The 21094-nt window shown below is 35.6% G+C and overlaps 1 protein-coding gene and 1 long non-coding RNA gene across 8 annotated transcripts in view; one reads left to right on the top strand and one right to left on the bottom strand.

Annotated features, from left to right (window-relative positions):
- GABRB2 (gamma-aminobutyric acid type A receptor subunit beta2) overlaps nt 1–21094 on the bottom strand; it is a 144818-nt gene that overhangs the window by 97210 nt on the left and 26514 nt on the right. The gene's annotated exons all lie outside the window — the stretch shown is intronic.
- On the top strand, nt 1650–20815 carry LOC146766165 (uncharacterized). Its single transcript, XR_014958237.1, has 2 exons — nt 1650–1832; nt 4639–20815. It is a non-coding gene; the product is annotated as an uncharacterized LOC146766165 (long non-coding RNA).

Here is a 21094-nt window from a genome sequence, read left to right as displayed (position 1 = left end):
CCTCTTCTGCAGAACAGTGTGCACTCAGATGAATTAGTATAAACTATTTTTTTATAGAAATGTGCATTTCAGTGGTGGAAAGACACTTATTTTTTGCCTCATCCCTCCCCAAAAGAGCCCATGTACATGGACTTGAAAATGCCTCTTCAATTTTCAGTTGAAGCAGGAGGAAATGCATGTTCTGTTGTGAATAGTTACTGCATCTCCTCCTCACCAACACAAAGGACAGATGGTATTTCTGTCCCTCCAGTGCTCCTGGCTGCACTGGTCACAGGTCAGTCCCCTTCCCCTGCTGCAGCCCTGGCCATGCCTGGAGCCCCAGCACCTTTGGCTGGTGGCACAATGGTGACTCTGCAGAGACTCAAGTAGCAAAGCAACAAATGAGCCTTCCCAGCTGTTTAACTACCAAATATATTCACCTGATGCTGTTCTATAATCTGATCAGTTTTAACAATCTGAAACCACTTCCCACTCCCCAGGGTCAGGAAGAAATTCTGCTTGCAAGAGCATTCCACCTACAGCTGAAGAATTTTACTGTTATGTTTCATCACTGTTCTGCAGGATTTGATTAATAACCAGAAATCAGAAAATCTTCAGTAGGAAAATTTATTAGTCTTCATTATATTAACATATCACATCATCAAGTAATGATAAGTAGAAATTACTTCACTATTATCCTTGGAATGGTGCATTTTATTCCTATTCCAAGGAATAACCTACATGTATCAATATACTGCATAAATACATAGAACATTCTTTCTTTTTACACCTCAGTAAAAGAGGAAAAGAAGAGGAGGAAAAACCCTAAACATACATGGCTCATTGCATAGAAGTGAATTACATAAAACTGTAAATTTGGAGCACTGGCATTGCTGGAAGAAAAGCCAAGTCACCAGGCTGGAGTTTCAAATCAAACACACTGTGTTCCAGAAAGAGCTGGTGTTCTGACTGGAAATTATTTGTCATCTGTTGGCCCTAGTTTTCAGATGTGACTGGAGTTTCTGATGGCCAAAACAGAAATTCTTTAAAATTGTTATAAAACTCTCATAGGCTTTTGAATTTAGGTTTTTATTTTTAATGATAATTTTAAAAAACCAAACAAATATGTTCCAAGCTACATATTTCAAAGTGAAATTGATAAGATGGGAAAAAAACAAAATCTGTCACATAAACTGTGATTTATTCCTTAGAAAGGAGAGAGGCATCTGTTTTCAAAATCCCAAATGAAAGAGTAATTCAAAAAAGGTGTGCAGGTACAAAATGTCCCTAAAGTATCCCAAGACCCTTTACTTGTTGACATTAAGAACACTCTCATCTAATAGGAATACTGCAAGAACAGAAGTCTGTTAAACTCACATTAAATATGGGCATTCTCCTTTATTCTAGGGATAAATATCAAAACAAACATGTAAATATCTTCCCTCTAGGAAGAGAGGCACAGAAAAAAAGTAGAGGAATAGAAGTAAAGGATGATTTTATTATGTTAAAGTTTAGCATCCTTTTAAATTCACAGGATGGGATTGTTAGAACCTGTAAGTTTGAAGAGGAAACAGGAGCAAATTCCTTTTCACAGCCTTGCACAAAGGACTAATTCTAATGAGCTGAGAGAACTCCAAGCCCAAAGCTCCTGATGATGGTGTCTGTGTAAACCGTGGCACAGACACCAGCTACAAAGGGACAGACTGTTTGCAGCACAGGCACACAGGCACATTTCTCCCACAGAAATAAAGAGGTTCCTCGCTTGCCCTGCACATGAAATGCTGTATAAAACTTATTAGCATTGGCAAAGTTGCAAGAGAAACCTAGAATATGAAGAAGCAAGCATATTTTCTGTAATATCCATTTCGTAGTTTTCATTATTTTTAATGATTCCATTATTATTCCATTGTTTGCCTAGATTTATATGTAATAAAATTTTTTGTTCTGTCCAGAGCAAAAATTTAGGCATCATTACCCCTATTCTATTGTGATCAAAGATGGCTCTTTTCCTCACCTCACCTTTCCACATTCCCTCTTCTTTATTTCATACAATGAACAAAAGAGAAGCAAATATAAGACAAAGTTAATGTTTATGCATAATTTTCCATATGAATAAAAAAGTATCAAACAGTTTCATTAATATTAGCATATTCATGAGCAACTTTTATTCTGCACATTAACTCTGTGCAGTGGTTGCCTGCAAACATTTTAGCTGCTGGAAGTGTAAATACTCTGAGGATTTAAACTTGTATTGAGAGAAACAGAAGTATTACAGACAGACATGGTGTCAGTGAATGACCAGCAATTTCAATTATGTAACAGAAGATACTGGACAGGAAAGCATAAAATCTCAATACTGGCATTCTTATTTATATTCTCACATTTCATTCATGCTCTCAAATAAATGTTTAAGTAGAGAAAAAAAAAAGAAAAATCAGTTCGAGCCTATTACTGGTTTAAAAAGATTAGAACACAGGTCTGAACTAAACCTACCCATGGGCCAATAACTGACATATTGCTGATCAAGGCAAAAAAGGAAGTAGAGGTCATGAATATTCACAATGACAGTGGGTGTCTAATGCAAAAGCCTCTACCAGATGTAAACTTTTCCAAAGCATGATAATAAGGTCCAATGTGAGAAAATGCATTAAAAATATAGCTCCTTCTTCTGCATTACACAAATCAGGACTGATTCACACTGCAGCTTAAGACTGTAACCAAAACTTCTATTACAGGGCTAGAAAACAGCTACTCAAACACTGCAAGCAATAAAGGTAGGAAACTTCAGAGGAGAAAAATAAGCAGAAAGAATATACAATATCTAATGTATATAATATACATGTTGTACATTGTAAACATAGTATAAGACAGAGTGAAGTTGAAGAAGCTACTTATCATTGCTTTGCAGTAATGAATTCAGAACTCATTTGTGGTTTGGCTTAAGTCCACTCCTCATCACATTCCTGGTTATTACTAACTTATAAAAAATACTTTACTACATTTCCACATAAGGGTATTTTAAAACAAAATAATTCCCTTCTGAAAATGCTTGAAGGTGAAGATTTTGCCTGATATTTATTTAACATGCACATTTAAAAAACTGCTTGTTGATGACATTTAAAAGTGCTGATTGACAATCCTTTCAATCCTCTTTTTATTTAAAACCAGCACTACAACATGTTTGATTCAAAATTTTCTGTCTCAGTCTCTCATTGATAAAAAATAATGTAAAAAGTCTGCTTAATGCTGGAGACACCACAAAGTGCACAGTGACTTACTAAAAGTAGAAAGAGCTGTTGAAGGAATGGGTGATACCAAAGAAATGCCAAAATAGTCATATGCCCTTTCAAAAAATGTATTTTTCACATTCTTTAAATCTTTACTTCAAAATAAACAAAAAAACCCCCACAAAACAAATAAAAAAGTCAGAAATAATGACATCAGGAACCTCACACAGAATTTAAGTTGAATTCTCTCAGTCTATCAAATCCAACTTCCCAAGCTGGCTTTAAATCTGTGAAACACTTGTAATTAACTGAGTCTCCTGAAACATTCTAGGGGAGTTTTCCTTGATGGGAATTATATCTTCACAAGTTTATGATCGTTCCAAAAAGAAGATCCCAACACCAAGCTTAGCATTTACTTTGCTGTGACTCTCCTGGAATTATTTATCAGCAATTCTCATTTGTCAGCTGAGCAAAGCAGTCAGGATGGGCTGCTGATGTCCCACCACAGTTCTCAGAAGAACACAGTGTTATAGAATCAAGCAAGATACTATTTGGGTATTGTGAAAAATGCATATTATATGGCTCTACACAGATAGTTACTATATGTATTAAGTTATATTGATTAATTGTGCTTTTTTAATTAAAATGAAGTTTTAGTAGTTAAAACAAAGACTATGTATGAGGGGAGAGTTATTTTCTTTTTAGGAATGAGATACTCGCTTCGAGGAACACCTAAATCTTCCAGAGGGGAGGAATTTATGGCTTCTAATCAGAAGAAACTAATTTCTTCAGGCCTTGCTCAGACTTGAAGATGCCGTGGGGGTTAATGGAAATAGCTCACATAAAACAGAGTTTCTTGTTTTAAATAGAATGTATGCATAACCATGAAGGATATATGAATATGCAACAAGTATATTGTTTTAAGGGTTATTCTTTTGTTCACAAGAGAAGCTTTTCATGAATTAAGTGTCCGCGAGCATCCGGACATCCGCAATTCTTTGCCTTTTATTGCCTTATAGTTGTCCTAACTCTAAATTTTATTACTCTAATTGTATTACTATTTTTCTAAACTTTATTATTAAACTTTTAAAATTTTTAAAAACCAAGTGACTGGCGTTTTTCATGGGTATGAAACCAAATGACTGTCAGCAGAGTTTCACTCCTTAGCATGAAAGTTTTGATCCCAATTAGATGAAATCTGAAGTAAGAGACTGTAGGATTTCAGCATCAAGAGCATTAATCTGTCCCCTCAGCACTACTGAGGGCAGCCAATATTGACATTGTGTCTCCGTGGTGATTTAGGCAGTGACACAGCCTCACAGTGCAATGGATTTCATGCACTCAAGTGAAATGGAGCAGTTCTGGCTGCTAAGTTTCCTGTAACCTTAATTAGTTTAGCAAGACTGTGACACTTGATTTTCATTGCTGACAGGTCGCCCAGGCTGAAGTATGATGCTGCACTTTTCCTGAGCCAGAAATCTGCAGAGCACTGCGAGCACGGAGCTGCTGCCACAGCTTTTGGAGCTCTCTGGTTCTCTTGGTGACAAGAGGAAGATTGATTAAAGCAAATCTGGAGTGAAAACTGCAATCTAACTGCTGCTTGGTTAAAATTCACGTGCCTTGAGATCCTCAGATTGTTCTCTTCTGCAAGGATCTCATCATCCCAACTCAGCACTGCAGGATCCCCAGATGAGTAAAGCAAATGCAGAGTACGATGCATAAATGGACTATTCTCACTGGGAAAAATGCTTATTTTATGATTGGCTTTTCGTAAATGTTACAATGAATATTAAATGTGTGATGTTAGAAAGTTATGCTGTATTAATTCTCTTAAGTAGTGTGATAAATGTAGTTTTAGGTTACAACAATGTTAAAATAGAAACTCTGTGATAGAGAATTTGTTACAAGCTCAAGCAGGAAGATGAGATAATCAAGAAACTCTTCACACAGAGATGTCAACGAAGGGGACCCATAAAAAGTTACAGCCTCCTTTTCAGAAAAGACAAACATTCTTCCACCTTCTCTCCATCTTTTTGGAACCACCAAGATGAAGCAGAAGAAGCTGACAAAAACCAGAAAAGTTCTTTATTTGCAAGGAATTTATACATCATGTATGAGATATATGAATATGAAACATTACTTAAAAGAAGTTATGAAAACAGTAGTTTTCTGCCTCTGACAAAAATATTATTTAGTTGTGTCCTTGAAGTAAAATAAAATATTTCAGGCCACAAGAAACATCAAAAAGTTTATTTATATTTGAATTTCAAAGTTTTCTTTACTCAAGTGTATCTCAAGTTATTTCCCAGAGCTCATAGATCATTCCCTATGTAATTGTGCAGTTCCACAGATCTTCAGAAAGGTAAATCCCTTCAATAGAAATCATATTTATATTGCTTTCTATTATAGCCTATCATATAATTGCCTTGCAAAAAAGTAAATAATTTGTTGAAAATACTAAAGAACAATAAAAAAATCATAATAACCATTAAGTAGAGTGGAAATACACCTGTGGTTAGGAAAACCTGGAGATCCAGCTGAAAGGTTGGTGAGAGCAGATGGTGGCCCAAGATATTATTGTTTTGCAGCAGAGACTCAAGAGTGAAAAAACAGAAACAACAACCAGAACCCTGAGTGTCTGATGCTTTCAGTGGGGGAGTGGGGCAGAGGGAGGAAGTCCAGGGTAAGGATAAAGTTATTGATAGATGAAATCTGGCTTAAATCTGAGAATTCACGTTTTGCTTAGATGCAGAACTAAACTGGCATAACATTTGAATAAGTGCTCTTTTTTCTTATGCTTTACAAATCCCTAAAGCCTTCAGAATTCATTCAGAGACTGAAAGGATTGCAAGTTAATGCTGTCCTGGATCATTGCAATTAACTTCTGAAAAATGCACTAAATTAGTACTAAAACAAATAGGTGTTAATTTAAAGCACATAATACTTATTTTAAAGATATTTTACAATATTTTTCAAATGAATAAATATTCCCCGAACCTATTTATTCATTAGCATAGCCTTGCTTCCTTCAATTAAGCAGCTGTCACTGCAGAGAGGCATGGAGACTCCAATGATAAAAGTGTCATTAAATTTCAGTTATTACACTACATAGCTCCATGTGCCTTTCCACATGTAAAAGGATGTGTAACAATCTCTAAATTTTCAGCCACAGGCTTAATACTGAAACAAGCCACAAAGTTATCTCAATTTAAAGTGTAAATTTAGTTTCAATATTAAAATTCTTAGAGAAATAGCTGACAAAAATTTATATATCTGAGCTTCAGACTGAAGTTTTATGCTTAGTTGAGAAATGCAGTGTTCTAACAAAAATATTTCCCTTCTGTGCTTTCATCTAATTGGGCTGCCTGAGCATGTACTTCTTGAAAAGGAAAAATATATAAATATTTTATTTGATTGTTTTTATAGGCAAAAGAATTTACTATATTTAGTTTGCTTTAAAAACAGATAAATTTTCTAGTATTTCCTTTCAGGTAAAAAATCAGCTGCCTCCTCAGTTAGCAGTGGAGAAGGTTCAACAAGATACACTCAAGAATGCGTATCTATGTATAGTCTTCATTTTCCTAGATATGTTCAAAGTAATTTTCTGGTAATACTGTTACCCTTGGCTTGTCCAACCTGCATCATATTCCCTCTGTATCACACAGTACCTGAACAATTTCAGTGGCTTTCAGCTAAGGTTTCTGGCCTTTGATATTTTCCTTATAAAAACTCTTTCACAAGTGAGAACACTATTAATTTTGCTTTGCTTGTGATGTAATTACCTGAGATTTAGACATAGAAAATCTTATCAATCTACGTGAAAATTCCCCTTTGATTAAGAGGGCCAAAGCCAACATCTCAGATAACCTTACTGTAAGATTAACAGTTCTGTAGAAAAAAAGGAGCACATATGAATACTAATCAATTCTGAGCCAATATTAACAGCCTTGGCATTATGCAGTCACCAAACACCACCTTCATTTTAATGATAAAAATTAAAGAGAGAGCAGAGAAGTTCAGATGAAAGTATCGAGTCAGACTTTTAGGAGACATCAGAGTGAAATTCCTAATCAAGCTGGACAGTCCCATAGCTCTTTTAAAATTTAACAGAAATTGTGGGTAACCAACAGTTAATAAACCCCTGTCATATTAGCACTGAGAAAGTGGACAAAATCGGGGTACTTTTCTCAATTTTGCTCTAAACAAAGAGTTGGATAGATAGATAAATTATTAATTAATGAACTAATTGCTTTCCTTGGTGCTTCTTGACACTGAACACAATCACATTTTCTGCTCTGACTTGGAGTATCCTTTGGCAAGATATAGGCTCAGCTATAACACAGTTTTGTCAAAGTAGATATGATTATCTTGTATTTGTAACACTTCTAAAACTAGATCAAGGATATATTTAATAAAAATTAATATTTTAAAGCCAATTTTAAGATCACCTCAAAAAGCAACGTTTATACAGATTATGCAACATTCACAGAGAATACTGATGTAAGAGAGAGGCAGTGAGTGAGAGAGAATAAGTTGAAAGAAAATATTTATAAAATAATCCAAAACATTTCCCTTTAGTATTTAGTTCATTGCATAATTACAAAACCAATGGCATACCTAATATTTCCTTTAATAATATGCTGTATAAGTGAAATACAATGAGACTAATTTATTTCCTTAGCTTATTATGGTCTCTAAAAGCTGCTGGTACTTCACACAAATTTACAGGACAAAACCAGCCAGGTCTGTGCTGATTTTATTTTTCCTTTATTTTTCTAATATTTTTGCTTTATTTTTATAATAAATGAGCTTAGAGTCCTTCTCCCTTTGCCTGTATGCATACATTTCCTCACATATTACTACTACTACTACTAACCATTGTAGATGTTTTATGCTGATTTTCTTGGCATTTTTTTGTTGTTTTATTTGTTTTTCTTTTTCTTCTAAATCTCTGTCGAATGTGTGCACTTTGGGAAGAGAAGCAGAGCTGTTTCTAGGCAAGGGTGACCTGGCAGTTTCCTTGTGCCATTGCCCAGTCCCGCGAGGAGCACCAGCAGCACTTCCCTCCTGTTCAACACTGTCACATTCCACAACACTTCATCCCCTGCCCTGCTGATTCCCAGCTCTCTAAAACGGTTCATTAATCCAGCAGTAACAAACTGACACCTTGAAGGAAGCAAAGCACAAATCTCCCCCAGAAACATCCCCGGCAGTGTTTCTGTATCTCGGTGCAATGTGCCAGAGGCTGCGCTGCAAACGGATGCGTTTCCTGCCCGTGTGCGCATCAATCTTGTGGGAACAGACAAACCACCCGGATTCAGCCCTTCCTCAGCCAATAATCTCTTGCAAACTGCAACCTTGTGTATAGATTTCATGAAATCTGAACAGTGAAGAGCATGAGGATATAAAAAAAAAAAAAAAACCCAATAGTGTCATGTTACCTAGACCTTGTCCTGTATTTTAAATGCTCTCCTCCCTGAAGCCCAAGATGTGACAGGCTGTTTCCTCTCAAAATGTCAGGTACTGCAGAGAACTGGCAGCACTGAAGTAAAAAGGACAACTTATAATAAATACATATCATTTCTTTCAGAGATGACAAGCCTGTGGAAGCTGGTAGAAGGTCCAATTTGCATGACAGCACAACACGTCTGCAAAGAGAATATCCTTAGTTGAGACACTGCAAGAGAATAAATGATGTATTCAGATGAAAGAAAAATTATTCTTATTATGCTCTAGGAAAAAAAATCTGAAAAAAAACACAGGTGGAAAAGATTTTGCATCTCTAATAGTAATTAATTATACTCTAAATTGTTCCTGGTTCAGCAAAGCCAAAACCTATTGGAATATCTCACAGCAAAAAATTAATCACAAGTGCCTCTGTCACACAGGTGTATTTTCCTCCAGCTCAACCTCACACTCAAAGCAAGATCTAGTGTGAGGTCAGACCAAGTTGCTCAGGACTTTCAATCTATCCCTTAGAAAGGGATTACAGCAAGACTTTAATAACAATGAAATTGCCACTTGCATTTAGAAAGAGGCTCCGTATCCTTCAAAAAGGAAAAATCAGGATGGTCATCCTATTCTAGCAGTGACTGTAACTTAATTTCAGTTTGATTCAAAATCACCATTGTCTGATTTTTAGAGCCACTGCACACTACTTCTTTTATCTGTTCTGTTTAGTGTATTATTGTTCCAGTCTTTTTGTGTCATTTTCTCAGCAATTGCCTCCACTCTTTAATCTCACTATTTGAGACACTTAGAAATCAACAGGATTCAGTTGCTACTGAGGTGTTGAATGCAGCCATTGTTCACAATTTCCTATATGCTTCAATTGGCACCAACAATTTCCCTGTTCCTATACAGTACATGATTTTTGCCTTTTTTGGTTTTCTTTCTCTCTTAATCTTCAAGGTTTCTGTCTGTGCCAACAAACTTTCTATGAAATTAAATAATTTATTTCCACTTTCAACACTATTAATAGATACTTTGTAAACAATCCTGATTATATTTTATCAGACTGAAACTAGCTTTTCATCAAGAGCTAATAATGTCTTGACACTTGTACTATCAGTTCAGAAATATACTTCAAGAATCAAAAAGAAAAAATTAATTTGGCATCCTTTACTATCAAATGGGTTTATTTATTTGTGTCTGATTAAACACCTCATCTCAATGTTCAAAATTTGTCACCTCCTTTGTGGTTCACTATTTTTTTCAGAGTTCAAGTCAGACTTGTATTTCAGTGACCCAGTGGAAGTTACTGTTTTGACACCTGGAAAGATCAAGAACAAGACCCAAGAGAACCTTTTTCCAAGGAATGAAAGGTATATGGTAAATGCAAATGGCATGGAAGTATTTCTTACTTGTCATTAATACAAAGCCAGCCTATTTTAACAAAATAAGGATAAATAAGGATATCATACTTTTTTTTTTTCCCCCTGGTCAGTCAGCCTGTTGGGGAAATGGTGATAAATATTGTCAAATATAATTAATAATAAAAATATTACTGGTTCCATGCTTTTTAGCCCTTCTAGAAAATACCCATAAAGTGCATCAGGAAATTATTTAGGAAACACAGATCACATTTTAAACTAAGCTGTTTCATTATAATTGTACTTTAAATGTATTTGACTTGGCAGACACATGGATGGGTTTTAAGCAATTTTAAGATCTTGCACAGAGCAAACTTTCAACTTACACAGCAGTTCCTCCAGCTACTCTTACTGGAAGGCATTTACACAACCTGCTGGGACTCAGTTTGACATCATTCCTTCCATCTGGACATCCAAACCACCAGTCTGGATACAATCTTTCCTGCCTTCTCTCTACTTCACATACTTAACATTCATTGAAATTTCTGGAAAATGAAATGCCTAAGAATCAGAGCTCTATGAATACTTCAGAACCCCTTGAGAAAGGGTTTTGCTTTTTCTTCACAGCTGAAGGAACACTAAACCAGTGTTTCCATAGCAGTAGTCATTTTTTCACAGGTAAAAGAATGCAATGCATTTGGTTCCTTTTTTGACATGTGGAATTGGCTTATCATTCTCACACCTCTATACATTTGGAAACAATATAAAATTAACAAAGTCAATGTGGTCTGTTATAAAGAAGTCTAAGGATATATTCCAATGTAAAACTTGTCAATTCTTACAATAAAGACTCAAAAATTTGATAAAGTTATGGAAACCAACTAATCCATAGATCAGAAACAAACACTAAATTTACAGTAGAAACTAATCATCAAACATTCCTTAAAGCTTACACAAAATGTGTTTTCATTCATAAGATGACCTGGCAAAAGAGTTTCAATCCCTGTTTATGACAGAACCATTATTTCCCTTTCCCTCCAATGGTCAGTAGATGTCAAACACATTTTGCAGTCCTACTATTGGAATTCTGGAGAGAAATTAAAATAAAAACCAAATCAAACACACATACAGAGACACAAATAAATCAAAAAGCTCTGTTATGACTCCACTGAGATTGTGCTGAAAACAATGACTCATCTCCTGGCAGCTTCATCAGTCCTGATGAATTTGTTACACTGGATTTTCTACCTTCACAATAAAGATTTTGTTAAATATGTTCAAAAAAGACATTAGCTGAAATGCTTTGCTTTTTCTCTCAAACTATTAGACCATAGTAAATAAGAGCAGAGCCACAGCAGTAAGTGCAGGGCTTTAGCAGGTGCTAGACAAGCAAAACCTCCAGCAGCTCAAATATTCCTAGCCATGACCTCATGAGCTGGATGTAGCATTTCTGCTTGAGCACAATCCATATTAGCTGGGAAGCAGCATACATCGATTTGATATCTACTGGCTAGTAGCTGGTTAATTCATGCATGAAATGCACTTATATAGCAGTTCACTGGCTTGATTGATGACACATCTATTCTTTTCAAATAACAGCATGTTTCCTGTCTCAAGAGTCACGAAAGTGCTTTACAACATATTCTTATGTTGCTATACACCACTTGAAATTTAGGATTTTTCAAAAAGAAACTTTACTTTGAGATGCATTCTCAATCATGTCCAAAGGAAAGAGAAGCACTATCAAATTTTCCCATTAGGAATTACTATTTTATTTTAAGAAGTGAATTCCTAAGTAGTGCACTTGTCAGAAAAGGTGTTTCACCAGCGTCACCTGTCTCTTTCTCTTCCTCATTTTCCTCCCTCCCATTAAGTAAGCAAGAAAGAAAGTAAGCACTAACATCCCAGCATAACACATTACATTTTTTTTACTTGCTGGGCTTTGCTTATCAACACTCTATTCTTGAATTCTGATTATCAACTTTCCCAGAAAGTCACAGGGCAAACGAGGAAGCGTTTAGATCCACATTTATAAGCAAACACAACAGAACCCAAATTTAGTACCAGCCCCACAGATAAGAAACCCTTCTCTGTTTTCACAGGCAGGACTTGGGGTTTTTTAATGTTATTGTTTCCTGCTAATCCATAACCAACCACTAGGAAGCTTGAAACCTTCTTAGCTGTGAAATAATTCGAAAAGAAAGGAAATGCAGCTCAGAATAATTTTTTAAAAAGTAAATTGGTAAGTACTGCCCCATATGCTCTGCTCTGTGCTCAGTGAGAGAAGAGGTGTACAATTATTTAGAGACAAGAGCTCCATACCTAAGGGTATTTAAATTAAAGGTATAAATTTATCAGAAACTTTGTTTGGCAAATGAAACTAGTATATGGGAATTTTACCCACAGTTCTCTCTGTTGTTTGTAGTGCTTTCCTGAAATAATTGTTATATCTCAGTTAATTTTATAAAGTAACAGAGTAGATTAGGTAAGGGTGCAGATCTTAAAAAAAGGAATCATGCTAGTGAAAAGTACTGGTGTTATATTCTTGTAAAAATATTCTTTCTTCTCGAATATATAAAAATCAATTTAAGTACAAAGAGAGGACATATGAATGTGAATTAAATCAACACAATGGCTAAAAATTGTTAGCATGGATAAAACATTTTTTTTTGTTTTGACTTAAAATATAAAAAAACATTTTGAGAATAAACCATGTTTTCAAACACCAATTTGAATCATAAACTCGTAAAGGATTTTGAAAATCCTATTGAATAGATCTTCCTATAAACAGGTATTTATGTTTTCTCATGGCTCTGTTACCCCAGTACCTAAGCCAATCCTAATGTTAAACAAAAATGTTCAAACAAACAGTAGCTATTCATTCCAAACAGCATTTCTGAACCAGCACATACACACTCCTTCCAAAAATGTCTTCACTGATTCTACTCAAAGGAGCTTATTTATTGTCACTTATTTGCATTTAACTTGGTTTCAAGTTCTGATTTACATCAATGCAATTTTTTTACTGTTTATTTTTTGCTGTGTTACTCAATGAAACATTTCTTCATTACCTGTACCAAAGGTCTCCTCCTGAACACAGCAGGACATTGCAGATGTTTGGATTATGTTGTATTAGCAGTGATTTCACTAATGAAAGTATTGCCCAGACACAGATTCTAACTCATGCTTATCTAGAAAACTGGTGCACAGTTTGGCAGGTTTTTTGTTTGTTTGGTGGTGGTTTATTTGCATTTTTTTCCCCTCAGTGGGTGAGATGAGGCAAGAACAGGGAATATAAGCAAGTACATAGGATTTTTTGAGGTCCTTCCCAACCTGGGCTGTTCCATGAGCGTTTTGAGACAAGCACACCCTAAATTAATTGCTTCATTTCTTCTATTAGACAACTTGTGATTAATGTCACCAAATATTACAATTAAGTACTCCTCTCAAATTATCTCCTCATCTCTGCAGTGTTCAAAAAGTCAAGCTAGACCTCAGCTGGCCTAAGGCATAACATGATTATCTACAGCAGCTCACAATTAACAAATTACACTTGGAATGCATGCGCTCTCACACACAATTATTTAGGAACCCACTGAAACATGAATTTAGTGTCTGCTTGTTTGAGCTATTCAGCAAGGAATATTTACAGCTAGAGATTATCTCTGAGCCTGGAGAATTAAAGACTCTTTAGATTAAATAGGAAAAAATACCTAAAATTAATTATAGCAAGATTTGCACAAACAAAGTAAATGAAGTCAATACTTCATGAAAACACCTTTCCTGAGGAAACTGCTAAGTGCTTTAAACTAAGCATACAATTTGGGGTTTTACAAAAGAGTACTTTATCAAATCAATACAGTGAAGTGTCTTAAAAAACCAACCAAACAAAAAAAACCCAAAAACAAAAAACCAAAAAAAACCAAACAAACAAAAAAAAACCCTGGAACCAAACAAGACAAACCAGGTAAATTCAAAGATTTTAGGCACAAAGCTTCACATGTCTGCTAATCATGCACGTAGTGAAATAATGGATTCACTTTGGTACAGGGCTTTGGAAAAAAAACCCAGACAAAACTTCCATGGATTTTTGATGCACACAGTGACAATTCTGAGCTTCTATGAGCTTCTGGAGATACATGTGGGAAACTTAAAAATGATTCTTCATTAGATTCTGTTTGATTCCTAGGTTTTATCTGGATCCTTATTTCTCTAGACCAGGGTGCAAGAAAAGCCTTTTTGTACTTTATTCCATTTCTAGAACTTTAATTCACTTTCTTTTTATTTATATTGCTATCATACTTTGTAAAAAATGTATCCATTAATCAGTTAAATAAACAGTAAATATGTTTTTTATTCCCTAATCTAAGTTTATTCTAAATTCTTATACGAGTGTGATTCCTTTGAGTCAAATGGAATTAAAAATAAAAAAAACTACACGGCCCTGAGCTTCTATAATTTTTCTTAGCAAGAAAAAAAATTATCTCACACTCTGCTATATAAAAATGTATAATTGTAAATAACTCTTGGGGTGATTTAATAAAAAATGTACCCCTCCATATCACAGACCTCAACATTTATGATCACATCATATGTATTTAATTAAAATTTAACCTCCTTCCCAGATGAAGTTACAACAAAAGAGACAGAAGTACTAAATTACTAAGTGTTATTCTGAAGGATATCATGACACTTTAGTACCACAACACAGGGGTTTTCATGACTTTAGAACATGACAATACAACTGCACTGAGTGAGCTGGGAAAAGTTGCTATTTATATGTAATTTTTTAATTTCTATGTTCAAGAACAGCACAATCTCACAGGAAATACGTAGTTAATAGGGAAACCTCATTCATTACTTCATGCTTATTTGTAGAACAATAGCAATTTTTAACTTTCATCTTAGTACAGTGTAATTAACCATTCTGCCTAGAATTAAACAGAAAGCAAAAATGAAGGGGTAAAAGAGGATTCAGATTCCAACCACTGGATAATTTACACAATATCCACATATATTATCTATTACTAACACTAAAAGTGACATTTTAAAACCTGAATGTTGAAATAAAATATTCCTGGCTGCTAGCTGAGCATATAAAACAGACAGGCTAATACAAAAGAAAACAAATTTTTATTCATTTATCTTCTGTGGGAAATTAACTGTGTAGTGAATTTTTTAGAAGATGAAAATTGTAATTGCGTGTATAATAAAGCTGAAAATTAAGGAGAAACAGATGGAAGACTAAAAGTTCTTTTTTGTAAGTGATAAGAGGATGATTCATAAGTATTTGACATAAGTTAAAATTACTTATGGAACAAATGCTTATGGAAAATGTTCTGCTTAGGACAATGTGCCATCATACAATCAGCAGTGAATTATTCCAATTGTGATCCTTAATCAAAAAGAGTAAAGGAAATAAACTAAGAAAGAAGAAAAAAATCAAAACTTGTTATTTTCTCCTGAACTTCAGTGAATTTTGTCTTAAAGTTCTACCTCAAGAACTGAGAGCACTATCAGAAGCATTGTAGATCATAGTAATTCTATTAATTTGCAGTTTTAAGATCACTTTATAATGTCACTAAATAGTAATTGACTTCCTATGTTCGGCTCAAAAGAACGTGGGAAAAAATAGGTGGCATATAAGTGAAGTTACCACACCTTGTTGCAACAGCCCCAAGAAAATGCTAGTTTTAAGGCTCCATCTACAACTTATAAACAAATATTGACAGGAAAGCCAATGATTTTATCCACACTTACATGGGTGCATATGACTTGAAATATATTAAGTGAGCATTTTCCCATACAGCTAAATACTTAAAGTAGCAGATTAAAAATACACAGATTCATTTCTTTTCATTGTTCTCCTAATACTATATCATGAAAAATGCAGTACCATACAGATGATGGTTTTGTTCAGAGCAAATGGGCCAGCACTTTGATGATGCAGCCAAGAGCTCTCTGACATGAGCAGGTTATCTCCAGGCAGAGCAGCACCAGCCTTGCTGTAGGAGTGGCTGGTGCAGACCAAGGTGTTGTGCTCTTCAGCAGCAGAGCAGGTGCCTGTCCATTCTAGTGGCAGCAGTAATCATGCTGAAACCCAGATCCAAATTATATCCAGACATAATGCTCTAAAGCATATCTTAATTCATCTATGAATCTTTTGGTTTAAAATATACAGCTGAGTGCTGCTGTCTCTTCACAGGATGTCCTCCTCCAGGTCACATTCTCAATCACTCACAGATATATTGCTATGCATAGGTATTTATAAAATAAGTTAATCATGTCACGTGTGGAAGGGTTCATTGAGGATTTCAATAAAACAGATAATTTTTCAATATTTTCTTAACAGTTAATAGGGGTTAGGGACTGATATTTGGATGTTTCTATGCATTCATTTTAATTAGTTGTTCATATTTTGATTTTTATTTTCTCTTGCAATGATCCATTTGCCTACATAATCTCTTGTTTTTTTTTCCTGTCTTCCCATAAAATGGGATTTCAATGACTATATGAGCAGGTTATTGAAACCTAGATCACAATATCCCACATTACACAGACAAAATTGGTATGAGAAAATTGAGGAAATTTTCCAGACTACAGCACAGAATACAAAGTCTGGAACAGCAAAAATCCAAAGCATCTTAAGCAGCAAGTTTCAAAATGTCAATTAAAACACCTAAAACCCCCACTCTGTTATGTTTAATGAAGAAGAATCAAACATCACACCTAAAAGCAAGAGGTACTATTGCTACACATGAACAACAAGCTTAAACATGGACATAATAAAGTTCTAAGAAATCCTTTTGGTACCTCCAATTGACAAACTGCTTCCAATCTTTCACTGGTGGATTTTACTGCATCTGTTGCAGACTTAGCACCTCCTGTTCTGCATGCCTATTCTTTAAAGATATAATTTTATTATGCCAAACAAAGTTATCTGCAACCAGCTAAGGGTGCTCCACATCTGGGAAAAACCCAGTAGTTGCAGGACATTAGCAATATTAGTTCCACAAAAATAAACCACATATTTGCATATTCAAGGAAGAAAAATTGCAATGAGGCAAATACAGGAATAGATGAGCACAAATTGTGGTGTTTGAGAATATAGGTCATTCTACTGACATCTCCAGATACAAATATAATTTCAGCCATAGAACAGGCTGAGAAGTTTATTCTCTATTTTTTTTTTTTTAAGATTTCCAAATCTAGCAGATGATTTTGCACCAATCACTTTTAAATTTGGTGAAAAAGAGAAATAAACAGGAAAGAAAATTACTGCAGAAAGTGGAAGGCTGGTACCATATCACATGGCATAATTCTGACCTGATGCAGTGAGGAGTGACATCTCTGCCAAAGCCTTGCTGTTACCAAGGCTGAAGTCCAAAAAAAAAAAAAACCGAAATAGAAAAGGACCAACAGAACCAGACAACCACATATCATAATGCAGCTTTCAAAAAAGTAGAAGGCTGGCTGTGTGGCTTTCTAATTAAAGCTTTAAGATCCCACACACACTCCTCTAAAAGCATCATAAAAAATTTCCTTCTTCATTTGTTGATACCTTAAGAAAGTCTTAACACAAACGTATCGCAATGAAGGGAAAAACCAGATCAACAGAAATTAGCTGCATGAACTACCATAAACACTTTGTGTTCTGTATAGAAGGAAACACACCTGGAGAATTTCTTTGTGTAATATGTGTTACTTAAGAGATAATGTCAATGAAATAGTGCATTGTTAAAGGATAATGGTCTCCTGCTGCTACTAAATGCCAAGGCACAGCAAAGACATTTGCAAAGCAAGGGACATTATTCCAATGATAATATTATAGTACAAATGGCATTTCTACTACACTGAATAGGGTATGTTGATTCAATCATTTGATCTGATACCTGCTACTGTGACATAGTAACAGTTGCTCAAAAGTGCTGCAGTATTTGAACTGACCACCTACAGAAACTGCAGCATTTGCAACATTTAATCCCAGCACATAATCATCAGCCAAGTCTTAAATAACATTACATTTATACTTTTATGGCAATTTGGCACTTAGAGAAACGAAGACTTGCCCTACCTTATAGTACAGCTTAGCAGACCAACTAGAAACAAAATGAAGAAATATTTAACCTTACAGGAGAGGTACACCCTCCTACTGGGGTTTGCAACCACTTGCTAGCAAATAAAAACTTGGATGTGTTTTATACCAGCAGCATGAAGAGTTTGCATCCATTCAACCTTCCAAGTGAGGTATTCTAGATGCCAAAAAGAGGGCATGGAGGGCATGGGGACATCATATTTCCAGGATTTCACATATCTAAAGAAAGGAGATTGCTCTGGCCTTCAAGTTGTTGTTTATTCCTCACTCCTGCACAGGAGGGGTCTCAAAGCACTCATAACTCAGATTTGTTCAGTCTCAGAAGCATGACTCCATCACTACTTTCAAAATGTTTGTTTTCTGAATTTCACACTAAGATGAACAAGCAACTCCTTGAAAAGATCCTGTGACCCTTCTTTACCTAAGGACAAAACAGATGACTGGAGCAAGGCTTCACATGTCCATGAAGCCACTGCACCTGCAGAAATGCTTTCCAATTTCTTTAGGTGGACAGAGATTTGGGATGGCCTGTGGGGAAGCCTGGTGCAAAAGAAGAGAGAACTGTGATGGCAGAGCTTGTTGGGGATTGCCTTGGTGCCGGCCCAAGGATCTTACTAAGCAGCAGTCGGCAGAAAGAGCAACTGCAGCCAGAGTCAGCTCATCAAGAGCCAGCCTAAAACACACAGAGCACAGGCAAGCAGGGAGAGCAACAGCTGGATAGTGCTGTTGAAGACAGAAGCATTTATTCCATATTTAAAGATAGTTCAAAGACTCTTCATACGACAATGGAAACCCATCAGGGTCCCAGAGCCACACAGGACAAGACCTCAGTGACAGCAGAGGCACTTGACTCTCCTTGCACAAACAATTGCTAGTGAAGATCTGTCCAGGGCTGCTGCCACTGCTGGCTCACAGATGAGGGGACAGCAGCATCTCCTGTGGCACACAGTGACCTGTGGGCTGCCAGGGCAGCTGGGCCAAGGGGCTCAGCAGTGTCACACAGTCAGGAGCTGTGAGCTGAAGAACCCGAGCCTCTCTGTGCACCAGTTCCCAGAACAGCATTTCAGCTCTGAATAAGCACCTCCAGGTTTCAGGAAGAACTGCCAACTGGCTGCTTTTCTTCCCTAACAGCTGGTGAGCTGGTTTCCTAACACAAACTTGACAGAGTGGATAAGCACCACAGTGCAATGCAAACTCAACCGTGATTGGTTGTGTAAAAACATAACTGAAAAGCAATTTACTAATTAAAGCAAGGATTCCCCTGTGGTCCAGCTGAATAGAGAAAAAATTAAACTTGACTATAACTCAGACACCAGGCACTTGAGAACAAAGGCACAAAAGCTCTGCTTCACATTTTAGCAACTAAAAATATCTTGAAATTTGGGAGCTTAAATCACATGCATATTCACAGGAAAACACATACACAGACAGTCATGGGAGGGAAAAACAAGACTGTTCTAATGATAATCATGTTCATTTCAGCAACTGAAGAGTGCTACATTATAAACTTCATGAAATTGGGTTTTATAAGCTTACTTCCAATAGTTCATTTTGTTTGGTACAATTGTCATCCAGCTACCTCTAATCAACTACCATAGATCTCATGTTTAGAATTACATGTTACTGTATAGCTTCAATTCTTCCTGGTAGGATCTTCAAGCTCCATTATATTGCACAGAACTCTATTACATTATTTTTGTCTTTCACTTTGTATTTGAATTATGAGTAATTTCTCAGGGAGCTTACACAATAAGTGAAAGCACCAAATCTGTCACAAGTAGAATCATTCCTATTAATCAGTTATTCAGAGGCAACTTATGTCATCAGCACCCATCCAGTTCAGACAAGGAAGTGGTACTGTGAAGGCAATGTGACATAAAATCTTGAAATGGTCCTCTCAAGGAACTCCAAAGCATACAGCCTCAATAATTTTTAAGTTTTCTTTAATTTTTTTTTAAATCTGGGAGAGCAGATTAGGCCCAGGGCATTTTTATCCTCTTCTCTTTTTATGCAGACCTCATTTTATGGTCCAATGTTCATCTGGTGATTTGGTCATTAAACCTCAGCTGTGTTCCTCTGCCTGCTACAAACTTCTTCTGTGATCAGGAAGAAACCAGTTAAGGTATTCTGTAAGCTCACTATATTTCCCTGCAAGGGGAAGTGTATTAAACACATTATAGGACTTGAACATGCCAAAATTTGCTTGAATTTGACCAGAAATCTATCAATACTTAAATTTATCTCAGCAGACACCAAGATTCCACTAATGCTCTAGAGGTAAACTAAAATTGCATGTGCTGCATGTTTGTGGTTTTGCTTGTCTCAATAAAGGATGGTTATTTCCTTTATTATACTCCCTGCGGCATAAGGTAATGTGGCAGCTAAAGTAAACAACACCAGACAGACTTAAAAATTGATCCTACAGTTCATTCTATGTGTTCCTAAGGGCTTTTCATTCATAGTACACAAAGAATAAAAGCATCATTTACCTTATATAAGGTCAAGTTAATTATCTCTCATTAAAGCCCCAGTGACCAATCTATAAAACAGCTGGTAGCAGCTATTTTCAATTGCAAAACCATTGTCTATTTTTTTTTGTTTCCAGAACATTACATGCAATTTTTCTTTGTAATTTTTGCCTCATAAAAAGCTGACCTGTCTTCAGACAATACTGCATTTCTAATGTCAGAGCTAAATAGATTCTATTATGTGCAAAAAGCACCTCCTATGGTTCTTACCAAACCATTTCAGATGGTTCAGAGTATCATCTATCCATAAAATACACTTATCCTTTCAGGTCTGTCTCATTAAAAAAAAAAAAAAAAAAAAAAAAAAAAAAAAGAAAAAAGAAAAATTATTGTCCATATAACACCAAACCAGAATTTTTGCTGATACTTAATACATGACTAGTGAGAGCCAAAGAAAATTCTCTTTTTCAGAGATGTATAATAATGTTACTGGTGTATGACTACACTTAGACA

This window comes from Lonchura striata, chromosome 13 (genome assembly GCF_050655825.1).
Source record: "Lonchura striata isolate lonStrDom1 chromosome 13, ASM5065582v1, whole genome shotgun sequence".
Lineage (NCBI taxonomy): Eukaryota > Metazoa > Chordata > Aves > Passeriformes > Estrildidae > Lonchura > Lonchura striata.
The sequence above is the reverse complement of the archived record's forward strand: the minus strand, read 5'-3'. Positions and strand labels throughout refer to the sequence as shown.